A 12,877-nucleotide genomic window follows, 5' to 3' on the forward strand; every position below is an offset into this window, starting at 1 on the left:
AGATGAGATTTGGGCAGGGACACAGCCGCACCATATCAGTTCCTATATAAAGTGTCCCCAGGGGCAAAAACAGAAGAAAAAGAGGGATCCTGAGCAAGGATGTGGGATGTGGGGAGGCCTTAGGAAGGAGTGAAAATTTGAGCAGGGCTATGGTGGAAAAAGACCTGGAAGGGGCACGCTAGATTGGTAACTGTGGTCGTCTCTGCAGAGAAAATGGTGAGGGGGGTGTTCACAATTTACATATTTCTGCAATAGCTGAAGGTATTAAATGAATATGAATTTATGACTTCTGCATTTAAAAATAATAGCACATATTCATAACCTCATATAGTCCAACCTCCTCCATTTGCCAGTGGCAAGGTTGAGGGCAGAGATGAGAGGAATGCTTTGCCTGAGATGATGTGACTGTCCCATTGTGGGCCAGGGCTGGTCTCATGTCTCTGCCGACCAGGATCTTGTTCTTCGGAACTTGTTTTATACAGGAGCCAGCCTGGAATTACAGCTGACTGCTTTTGGTTGTACCCCTTGGTGACAAGCTGATTACATTAGCCTTGTTCAAACTGGAAAAGGTCAGCAATTCCTCTTCACTGTGATTGATACGCATATCAGTCTTTCCTGCCCACAGAGCCTCAGCCAGCACTGAGGGCTTGCGGTACTCAATATGACAACATGAGACCCCACATTGTCTAGCATGGGACTAAGCACACACTCAAGAGCAAAGGAGGTGTGGCAGTGGGTATGTGACCATGAAATCCACTGGCCCTATCTCACAGGGCTCCACTTAGATGCTGACAGCCTGGCAGAGTGATGGAATAACCTTTTGAAGGCACCAACATGGAGACCATAGCTTTCAAGGATGAGGTGGCATCTTCCAGGATGCAGTATTCACCCTAAGACCATGACTTTTATAAGATACCATGTCCTCAGTAGGTAGAATCCATGCCTGTCTCTAAGAACCAAAGGGCAGAAGTATGTATGAGAGGCCCTGCTCGCCATTACTCCTGGTGGCAGGGTTAATTGCCCTCTGATCATCATGAACAGGTAGGATTTCTGTTATACAATAAGGGCAGGGAAGAATATGTCTGGCATCTAAATAATCCATGGAGGGCATCTTTTCATAGCCAGTTGTCTGTGTCAGCTTTATTGAGATAAAACTGACATACAATAAACTTCCCTATTAATAAGTGACCAATTTAATACGTTTTGGCAAACACATAGAAGCAATATAACCACTCCCACAATCATATTACAGAATATTTCTCTCTCTCATTGTATCATTTCTTTCTCTCTCAAAAAAAAAAAAAAAAAAACCTAACCCAGGAGCCACATTGCATTTAGTCATCATGTCTCCTTAGGCTCCTCTGGTATGTGACAGTTTCTCAAACTTTCCTTATATTTTTAAGTAGTTTTTTAATTTTTATGTGGATACACAGTAGGTGTATATATTTTGGGGTACATGAGATATTTTGACCATATTACAGAACATTTCTGTAATATGATTGTGGGAGTGGTTACATTACTTCCCAGAAAGTCTCTTGTGCCCCTTTGCAGTAAAATTTATTTTCCTACACCATAGTCCCTGGCAACTGCTGAGGTGCTTTTCCTGTCATTATAGTTTTGCCTTTCCTAGAGTGCATTAGAAGTGGACTCACACAGCATGTAGTTTTAGGTGTCTGGCCTTTTTCATTTAGCTTAATGCTTTCGAGATTCATCCATGCTGTTGCATGTAGCAGTAGTTTTTTCCTTTTTACTGCTGCATAGTATTCCATTTTATGGATATACCACAATTTGTTTCTCCATTCACCAGTTGATGGACATTTGAGTTGTTTCCAGTTTTCAGCTATTATGAATAAAACTGCTACGCACATTACAAGTCTTTGATCAAATATTTCCTTCTCTCTTGGGTAAATGCCTAGGAGTGGAATTGCTGGCTCACATAGTAAGTGTATGCCTAACTTTAAAAGAAACTCCAAACTATTTTCCAAAGCAGCTGGACCATTTTGGGTTCCCACCAACAATGCATAAGAGTTCCCAGTTGCTCAATAGCCTTGCCAATACTTGGTGTTTTCAGTGTTTTAAATTTTAGTCATTCTATTGGGTGCAGTGGTACCTTGCAGTGATCTCATTGTGGTTTTAATTTGAATTTCACTAATGACTAATGATGTTGTGATATACGGTTATAGAGGTAGATATATATAAAATACTTAGTGAAGTGCCTTATTTGCGACCCATATATATTGAGGAAGTGACTATTGAAATATTTTGCCACCTTTTATTGGGTTTTTGCTTTCCTATAAGTGGGTTGTCAGAGGTCTTTACATATTATGTGTACAAGCCCTTTGATGGATTTTTGTTTCACAAATATTTTTTCTCAGTCTGTGGATTGACTTATTTTATTATTTTATTATCTGGGGAAGAAAACATTTTTAATTTTAATGAAATGCAATTTATTAATTTTTTCTTTTAGAGTTTTTGCTACTTTTGTGTATTCAAGAAATCTTTTCCTAACTCAAGGCCACTATGATTTTTTTCTTATGTTTTGTTCCAGGATTTTATCATTTTAGCTTCTAAATTTCTTACATTTAGGTTTATGATTCTTTCAGAGTTATTTTTATATGGGAATTATTTCTTCTTCTAATTTTGGAAGATTTATGTAGAACTGATGCTATTTTTTCCTTAAATGTTTGGTAGAATTCACCAGAGAAGCCATTTGGACCCAGAGTTTTCTTTGTGGGATTTTTTGTTTGTTTGTTTTTTAAGTTTATACTTTGTTGAGCTTTCCCTAGTTTCAACCTAGTGTCCATTTTCTGCTCCAGAATCTAACCCAGGAGCCACATTGCATTTAGTCATCATGTCTCCTTAGGTTCCTCTTGTCTGTGACAGTTTCTCAAACTTTCCTTATATTTTTAAATAATGTTTTATTTTTATGTGGGCACATGATAGGTATATATATTTTGGGGTACATGAGATGTTTTGATACAGGCATCCAATGCATAATAATCACATCCTGGAGAATGGGGTATCTATCCCCTCAAGCATTTATTCTTTGTGTTACAGACAATCTAATTATATACTCTCTTAGTTATTTTTAAATGTTCAAGTAAATCATTATTAACTATAGTCACCCTATTGTGCTATCAAATACTAGGTCTTATTCATTCATTCTTACTATTGTTTTGTACCCATTAACTGTCCCTAACTCCCCTCCACCCCCACCCGCAACTACCCTTCCTTGCCTCTGCTAACCATCCTTCTACGCTCTATCTCCACGGGTTCAACTGTTTTGATTTTTAGATCCAACAAATAAGAGAGCATGCAATGGTTGTCTTTCTGTGCCTGGCTTATTTCACTTAATATAATGACCTCCAGTTCCATCCAGGTTGTTGCAAATGACAGGATCTCATTCTTTTTTGAAGGTACCAGCACGGAGACCATGGCTTTCAAGGATGAGGTGCCCTCTTCCAAGGTGCAGTATTCACCCTAAGAAAATGACTTTTTTAAGAGATTAATGTGGCTGAATAGTGCTCTATTGTGTGTATGTACCACATTTTCTTTATTCATTCATCTGTTGATGGACACTTAGGTTGCTCCCAAATCTTGGCTACTGTGAACAGAGGGGCAACAAATACGGGAGTGCAGATATCTCCTTAATATACTGATTTCCTTTCTCTTGGGTATACGCCTACCAATGGGATTGCTGGATCATATGGTAGCTCTATTTTTAGTTTTTGAGGAACCTCCAAACTGTTCTCCATAGTGGTTGTAAACTTTCCTTGTTTTTGATGACCTTGGCAGTTTTGAGAACTACTGGTTTGATAATTGTCAGATATACCTCAATTGGGATTTATGTGATGTTTTTCTCATGATTAGATCCGGGCTATGACTTCTGGAGAGGAAGACCACATATAGATCAGTTATGGCAATAATTAGCAATGGCTTAAGTTTCTCCAATAAGAAGTCAAAGACTCAGACTAAAGATGAGAGTTAAATTATAGGTTGTTTACAGAGACTCACTAAAAACAAAATGACCCCAAACAGTTAAAAGTTAAGGCTATGGCAAATGCACACACAAAAGAAGCAAAAATTAATGTCAGATAAAGTAGAAACCTCTATTAAATGTCAAAGACACTGTTCTTTTGTTTTTTCAACTTTTATTTTATGTTTAAGGTTCATGTGCAGGTTTGTTATATAGGTAAATGCATGTCACGGGGGTTTATTGTTTCATATTCCAGGTACTAAACCTAGTACCTAATAGTTATTTTTTCCTGCTCTACCCCCTCCTCCCACCCTCTACCCTCGATTAGGCCCTAGTATCTGTTGTTCTCTTCTTTGTGTTCAACAGTTCTTATCATTTAGCTTCCACTTATAAATGAGAACATGTGGTATTTGGTTTTCTGTTCCTGGGTTAGTTTGCTAAGGATTATGGCCTCCAGTGCCATCCACGTTCCCATGAAAGACATTATCTTATTCTTCCTTATGGCTGCATAATATTCCATGGTGTATATGTACCACATTTTCTTCATCCAGTCTTTCATTGATGGGGATTTAGGTTGATTCCATGTCTTTACAATTGTGAATAGTGCTGCAATAAACATTCATGTGCATGTGTCTTTATGGTAGAATGATATATATTCCTCTGGGTATATACCCAGTAATGGGATTGCTGAGTCGAATGGTAGTCTGTTTTTAGTTCTTTAAGGAATCACCACACTGCCTTCCACAATGGTCGAACTAATTAACACTCCTACCAACAGTGTATAAGTGTTCCCTTTTCTCCATAACCTCGCCAGCAACTGTTATTTTTTGACTTTTTAATAATAGTCATTCTGACTGGCTTGAGATTGTATCTCATTGTGGTTTTCATTTGCATTTCTCTAAAGATCAGTGATATCGAACTTTTTTCCATATGCTTATTGGCCACATGTAGGTCTTCGTTTTATATGTGTCTGTTTATTTCCTTTGCCCACTTTTTAATGGGGTTGTTTGGTTTCCCTTTTTTTTTTTTTTTGAGACGGAGTCTCACGCTGTTGCCCAGGCTGGAGTGCAGTGGCGCGATCTCGGCTCACTGCAAGCTCCGCCTCCCGGGTTCCCGCCATTCTCCTGCCTCAGCCTCCTGAGTAGCTGGGACTACAGGCGCCCGCCACCGCGCCCGGCTAATTTTTTGTATTTTTAGTAGAGACGGGGTTTCACTGTGGTCTCGATCTCCTGACCTTGTGATCCGCCCGCCTCGGCCTCCCAAAGTGCTGGGATTACAGGCTTGAGCCACCGCGCCCGGCCTACCCTTTTTTTTTTTTTTGGAAATTTGTTCAAGTTCCTTATAGATGCTGGATATTAGACCTCTGTCAGATGCACAGTTTGAAAATATTTTCTCTAATTCTGTAGGCTGTCTGTTTATGTTGTTGACAATTTCTTTTACTGTGCCAAAGCCGTTAAGTTTAATTAGATTCCATTTATCAATTTCTGCTTTTGTTGCAATTGATTTTGGTGTCTTCATTATGAAATCTTTGTTCATTCCTGTGTCCAGGACGGTATTGCCTACGTTGTCTTCCAGGGTTTTTATGGTTCTAGGTTTTACATTTAAGTCTTTAATCCATCTCTTCCATGCCACTGCTCTTACTAAGGTCATCCTCATGGCCCCCAGTAACCTGGCCTCTGTCCACGGCCTCTCAGAAGCTTTTTGTTGTTGTTGTTTTGAGACAGAGTCTCGCTCTGTTGCCCAGGCTGGAGTGCAATGGTGTGGTCTCACTCACTGCAACCTCCACCTCCCAGGTTCAAGTGATTCTCCTGCCTCAGCCTCCCAAGTAGCTGGGATTACAGGCACGGACCACTATGGTTAGCTAATTTTTAATTTTTTTAGTAGAGACAGGGTATCATCATGTTGGCCAGGCAGGTCTCAAACTCCTGACCTCAAGTGATCCATCTACCTTGCCTCCCAAAGTGCTGGGATTATAGGCGTAAGCCACCGTGCCCGGCCTCTCAGAAGTTTTGACAGTTGCACCCTTTCTCCTTCTTGAACCACACTTTTGCCCTGGCGGCCATGAGCCTGTCTTCTCCTGTTCCCTCTCCCATCCCGGATGCTCTTTCCAGGCTCCCTGGCCACCTCCTTTCCACTGCCCAGCACCCCGCTATGGACGTTCCTCAGGGCCCTTTCCCAGGACTCCCTTCTCACTCTCCCCAAGCGGCTTCCATCACCACCTAAGGGCCCAGGTCTCCCCAGACCTGAGTCTCTCCAGAGCTCTCTCTCCAGCGGCTGAGTGGACAGCTTTGCCAGTGTCATACACATTTCTCAGACTCAGAACACACAAACCTAAGCTCCTGTTCCCTCCGCCTGCCCCTGCACCCCTCCTTCTTTCTCTTGGCCAGTGGTACCACTGTTTGCCCAAAACAGCAATCGCTTTTGGTTTCCTGTTGCCTCACTATGTTCAATCCACATAAGGCCGGTCTATCAATTTGATGCCACCCCACCCCGACCACACTGCATGGCAAGCCCGCTCATGCCCCTTTGCTGCTTAAAATGGGTCCAGGTTCTCACTCCCTTAGAATATCTAAGTCCAAACCGCTGACCATGGCCTCCACGCCCAGGCCCCTATCTGCATGTCTAGCTTCCTTCTTACCACTCCCCATCTCACCTCCAGCCCTCTCTACTACACATGCTATCCCAGAGCCTTCCCTCTAGGTTCTCCAGGGTCCTCCCCTTCTCCCACCCTCGCGGTCCTGTGCCCCATCCTGCTTTCCAGAAGATGGGAAAACTGCCAGGACAAGCGCTGAGTCCCATGCACCCCTAGATGGACAAAAAAGACCCACATTTCTCCAGAAGTTCATCGACACAGCAAAGAGCGAAAGAGAGAGGGAAGAGAGAGACAGGAAAAGAGAGAGAGAAAGAACAAAAGACAGGGAGAGAGAGACCTCCTCCATGGCAGGAAATCCAGGGCTATTCATTCATGGAGGTAGGCAAACAGAGACCCACTGGGCATCAGGGCTCCCGGCTCCCCTTCCCTTGTGGGGGTGAGCTCCAGAGATGGACCCAAGGCTTGGGAAGTGGTTCCTCAGTCACTGATGACACCCACCCTGCAGACCTTGTTTATTCTGTAAGGCAAGGATCTGCTGCCTTTCAGGGAGACTAATGGGGGTGCCTTGCTTAGTCTTCTGGTTAAGAGCCATCAGTGGGCTGTGGGCCTACCTGCCAAAAAATAGTGGGGAAGTTATTATAGAATTTTGACAAGATTTCAAGAAACCGCAATGAAAGGGGGAACTCCAAAACTCACACTGGAAGTTCCTCACCCTGGATCTAGCCAAGTGGATCCACTTCCTCTTCCCTGACCCCTAAGAAACCTAGGTCTGCTCTCCCCGAACCTATGAAATCCAGCAAACCCTGTCCTCTGAATAAGTCACAGCTCCTCTGAGTCCTGGATCCCTGAGAACTACATTCTATTTATTTATTTATTTATTTATTTATTTATTTATTTATTTAGAGATAGGGTCTCACTCTTGTTACCCAGGCTGGAGTGCAGTGGTGCAATCATGACTCACTGCATCCTTAGCCTCCTGGCTCAAGCCATCCTCCCACCTTAGCCTCCCCAGTAGCTGGGACCACAGGTACACACCACTACACCTGGCTAATTTTTTTTTTTTTTTTTTTTTGTAGAGGTGAGGTTTCGCCATGTTGCCCAGGCTGGTCTTGAACTCCTGGGCTCAGGAGATCCTCCCGCATCAGCCTCCCAGAGTGCTGGAATTACAGGCGTAAGCCACTGCACCCAACCCCAAGAACTACATTCTTTTTTTTTTTTTTTTGAGGCAGAGTCTTCACTCTGTCGCCCAGGCTGGAGTGCAGTGGCGCGATCTCGGCTCACTGCAAGCTCCGCCTCCCGGAGAACTACATTCTTGAGACTCTACCAGCATTAGAGGAACAGGCTCCATCTCACTCCAACTCCAGGAGCCCTCCCCTTATTAGGACTCACATTAGCAGGTCGGGTTGTGTCTCACTGGCCATTGGGACTAGAAACAACTCCCTTGTCTGGATGCAAGAAGCCAGATTCCATCATGCCCAGGAGTTCAAGAGGCCCACAGTCCCTCCCCCTGACTCAGCTATGCCCAGAAAAGCTTTGGAAAACAGCCAGTTCTGTATTCACCCTGAGACACCTGGGTTTGCTAAGACTTAGCTAGCTGCTAGGTCTTCTGGGAAGTTGCTCACTTGCCAGGGACCCCAAAGCCCTTGTCAGTTTATTCTTCCAGCCTGGAAGCCTGGAAGCCTGGGACCAGATTGTCCTTAACCTTCAGAATCCACTTACAGCATTCACAGGAGTTCCAGAAAAACTTGGAAGGAAGTGACATTAGCCCAACTTGAGACTTGGAGAGATTAAGAGACTGCTCCAGGATCACGCAGGTAAGTTTCAAGGCTGGCTTTTGATCCTGGCCCTGTCTGCCCCTAAAGCCTATGCATGCTCTTTGCCCCATGCCTCAAAGCCCTTTAGAGAAGATATTCTTAGTGCCAACTCTGGCACTTAGAAACCTTATGTGGAAAAAAAAAAAAAAAAAAAAGGACTTCTCCCAGGGGCTGGGGAAGATGGGGAACGACTGCCGCTGGGTACAAGATTTCCTTTCAGGGTGATAAAAATGTTTTGGAACTAGATAGAGGCATTGTTGCACAACATTGTGAATGTCCTAAACACCATGAACTGTGCACTTTAAAAATGGTTAATTTTCTGTTGCAGGAATTTTTATCTCAATTTAAAGAAGAAATTGTAAATAAAAAGGCTTCTCTTTAACAGGATGGGCATCGTGGCTCCCACCTCTGCTAAGACAGCAAGGGATTTGGCTTTTGAGTACAGATAGCCTTCCTGTTAATTTTCCTCAATAATCAGGCTCTAGACATTTCTGACACATCAATCTGAACCACTTTTCAATACCCTTGTCTGCTAATTCCATTATTTGTCAACACTGAGTCTGTTTCTATTCATCATATTTTCCCTAAGTCTTAGTGTTCCAGAACATCCAGCATGAAGTTCACATATTCTCACACATGACTGAATTCCACAGATTTTATTCAGGGCAAGTGAGAAAAGCAGATTCCATTGTTCTTACAGGCACCAAGGATCAGAAGTCAAAAGTCGGCTTGTGGGTTCAGGCTCAGGGAATAATTCCAGGACAAAACTGCAGAGGTCACCCATTAGACCAGGATTACATAGGCCTTTTGTTGTTGTTGTTGTTGTTGTTGTTGTTACACCTTAGCAATATTACTCCTTTTTTTTTTTTTTTTTTTTGAGACGGAGTCTTGCTCTGTTGCCCAGGCTGAAGTGCAGTGGCTGGATCTCAGCTCACTGCAAGCTCCGCCTCCCGGGTTTACGCCATTCTCCTGCCTCAGCCTCCCGAGTAGCTGGGACTACAGGCGCCCGCCACCTCGCCCGGCTAGTTTTTTTGTGTGTTTTTAGTAGAGACAGGGTTTCACCGTGTTAGCCAGGATGGTCTCGATCTCCTGACCTTGTGATCTGCCCGCCTAGGCCTCCCAAAGTGCTGGGATTACAGGCTTGAGCCACCGCGCCCGGCCTACTCCATTTTTAAAAAAGCTTTCATGAACCACAGTATCTCATTCCTAGAAACCCTTAGCTTCTTGCTGAAATGAGAGCATGAGCAGAGGACCAGGGATAAGAGCCAATGTGCCTGGGTCAGGCCAAGGCCTCTGAGCAGAAGGGCAGCCAGCAACACCGTTTCCATCCTTAGCTCATCTTGACTGTCTTAGTCCATTTGGGCTGCTATGACAAAATACTATAGACTGGGTGGCTTCTAAACAACAAACATGTGCTTCTAAGTCCTGATGGCGGGGAAGTCCAAGTCACCATCAGATTCAATGTCGGACAGCCCATTTCCTGGTTCATAGATGATATCTTTTCATTATAGCCTCATGTGGCGGAAGGGACAGGAAGCTCTCTCTGGCCTCTTTTATGAGAACACTTCCTGTCCTCATAAGGAATGAGGTCCTCATGAGGACCATTCCTGAGGGCTCAGCTCCCAAGACCTAATCACCCCCCTAAAGTCCCCACTTCCAAGTACTATCACCTTGAGGGTTAAGCTTTCAATATAAAAATTTTGGGGGGACACACACATTCAGGACATAGCACTGAACAAGACACAGGAGAGTCTCAAGTCAGGAGGACTGCACAGAGAACTGCAGGAGGATCTGCTCAAGTCTCTGGCTGAGTGGTGGTATGAACACACACGAGCGGAAATGACTCAAGGCCAGGGGAAGAACCACCAGCCAGCTGGAAACCAAATGATTTCTGGAGCACACATAAAGCCAAGATGGTTCTAGTAGCTGAGTGGAAAGACCTTACAAACACACAGGGCAGTGCCATAGTAGTGGGAATGAGTTAACCCTGGATTAAAGGCTGCTATGGATCCACCATAACAAAGCTTAAAAACAAGTCTCAAAAGCATCAATCACATTCCAAGTCACTTACTGCATGCCAGAACAAAGGCCAACATCATTTAAGTGAATACAACAAATCCATCATCCAACAGTATAAAACTGACACTGTCTGGCAGCCAATCAAGTATTACTACACATGCAAAGAGTCAGCTCATATCCTGGGCCATACTTAAAAAACTTTCATGAACCACAGTATCTCATTCCTAGGAACCTCTACCTTCCTGGAGAAAAATTGATGAATAGAAACAGACTCAGTGTTGACAAATAATGGAATTAGCAGACAAGGGTATCGAAAGAGCTATCAAAAATATGCTCCATATTTTCAAGAAGTTAGAGGAAAATGGGAACAAGATGAAAGAAATGAAAGATATGTTTTTAAAGATCCAAATGGAATTTCTAGAATGGAAACTACAACATCTGAGATGAACACTAGATTCGATGGGATAAACAGCAGACTAGACATTGTAGAAGAAAAGATCAGCGAGCTTGAAGGCATAGCAATAGAAACTACCCAAAATGAAGAATGGAAAGAAAAAAGACTGACAAAATATGAACAGATCATCAGTGAACCATTCTAACATACGTGCTATTAGAGTCACAGAAGGAGGGGAGAGAAGAGGGGCAAAATAGAAAAATAGCTGAAGAAATAATCAGGCCACTTTTTGCTGAAAACCCTTCAATAATTTTCCGTGTGCCTTAAAGCAGTGCCCACACTCCTTACGTTGACCTGCAAGATCCTACTAGCCTCCCTGCTGCCTCTCCAATCTGAGCTCCACCACTCACTCCTTCACCCACTTCACTCCAGCCACGCCAGGCTTCTCTCGACTCTGTGAAATTCCTCCTCTCCTGGGCTTTCCCACATGCTGTTCCCTCTACCAGCAGGCTCTCCTGACTCTCAGTTGACTTATACTCCTCCTTTGGATTTCAGCTAAATACCACTTCCTCAGAGAAGCCCTCCCGGACTTCCCAACCAGACATGGTCCTCTCAGCACCCTTAACACCCACACTTCTCCATGGCAGCATTTGGTACCTTTCAGATGAATTAATTACGGTTTTAATCTCTTCTTCCTTAGAGTCTTGTTCATGGCCATATTCTCAGTGCTTAGCCTAGTGCCCCAGCCCTCCAGCTAGAAAGTGAAAGAGATGAAACTTCTTTTCCTTGGTTTGTCTCTCTCTTAAATTATGTTTGCAGTGGCAAGCAATTACCTGGTGGGACTTCTGCCTCCTCAGCATGGAGCGGCTGTCTCAATGCAGTCCATGGTAGCCCCTCTTCTATCTGCTGGCAAATACTGTCTTTTCTATGAGCAAATGGGCCAAGGGAGCCCTTGGAGAGGGCCACAGATATCCATCTGTATTAGTAAGAGCTCTCCAGGTAAAACGGAACCAATGGGATTGGGGGAGGGCAGGGGGAGAAAATTGGCTCACAGCATTATAGAGGCTGACAAGTTCAAAGTCTGCAGGGTGATGGCTGGGCGCAGTGGCTCACGCCTGTAATCCCAACACTTTGGGAGGCCAAGACTGGCTGACCACCTGAGGTCAGGAGTTCAAGACCAGCCTGGCTAACATGGTGAAACCCGTTAACTACTAAAAATACAAAAATTAGCCAGGCGTGGTGGCAGGTGCCTGTAATCTCAGCTACTCGGGAGTCTGAGGCAGGAGAATTGCTTGAACCCAGGAGGTGGAGGTTGCAGTGAGCCCAGATCGTGCCACTGCACTCCAGCCTGGGCAATAAGAGCAAAACTCCATCTCAAAAAAAAAAAAAAAAAAAAGTCTGCAGGGTGGACAGGCTGGAGACCCAGGGAAGGGCTGATGTTGCTGTTCAAGTCTGAGGTCCTGTCTGCTGACAGAATTCCTTCCTGCTCAGGGGAGGTCAGTCTTTGTTCTATTAAGACCTTCAACTGATTGGATGAGGGGTATCTCCTTAATGGAGGGCAATCTGCTTTACTCAAATACCACTAGCCTAAATATTAATTCATCCAAAAAACACCTTTATGGAAACATTCAGAATAATGTTTGACCTGATGTCTTGGGCACTGCGACCCAGCCAAACTGACACACAAAATTAACCCTCATACCATTTAAGAATGGACGCTTCTCTGCACAGTAAAGGAAACTATCATCAGCATGTACAGGCAACATACAGAATAGAAGAACATTTTTGCAATCTACCCATCTGACAAAGGTCTTATATCCAGAATCTACAAGGAATTTAAGCAAATTTACAAGAAAAAAACAAACAACCCCATCAAAAAGTGGGAGAAGGATATGAACAGACACTTCTCAAAAGAAGACAATTTATGAGGCCAACAAACACATGAAAAAAAGCTCATCATCACTGGTCATTAGAGAAATGCAAATCAAAACCACAATGAGATACCATCTCACGCCAGTTAGAATGGCAATTATTAAAAAGTCAAGAAACAACAGATGTTGGCAGGGCTGTGGAGAAATAGG

General features: G+C 43.7%; 1 protein-coding gene and 1 long non-coding RNA gene across 3 annotated transcripts in view; one reads left to right on the forward strand and one right to left on the reverse strand.

The window, feature by feature from the left end:
• FADS2 (fatty acid desaturase 2) overlaps window positions 1-12,877 on the reverse strand; it is a 105,588-nt gene that overhangs the window by 68,749 nt on the left and 23,962 nt on the right. The window lies entirely within an intron of this gene.
• The window catches only part of LOC135966995 (uncharacterized), a 53,307-nt gene that overhangs the window by 29,657 nt on the left and 10,773 nt on the right, over window positions 1-12,877 (forward strand). Inside the window, exons 2-3 of the long non-coding RNA XR_010580783.1 lie at window positions 3,417-3,466; window positions 8,291-8,383. This is a non-coding gene — a long non-coding RNA (uncharacterized lncRNA). The remainder of the gene's footprint in view (window positions 1-3,416; window positions 3,467-8,290; window positions 8,384-12,877) is intronic.

This window comes from Macaca fascicularis, chromosome 14, assembly GCF_037993035.2.
Source record: "Macaca fascicularis isolate 582-1 chromosome 14, T2T-MFA8v1.1".
In the NCBI taxonomy this organism is placed as follows: Eukaryota; Metazoa; Chordata; class Mammalia; order Primates; family Cercopithecidae; genus Macaca; species Macaca fascicularis.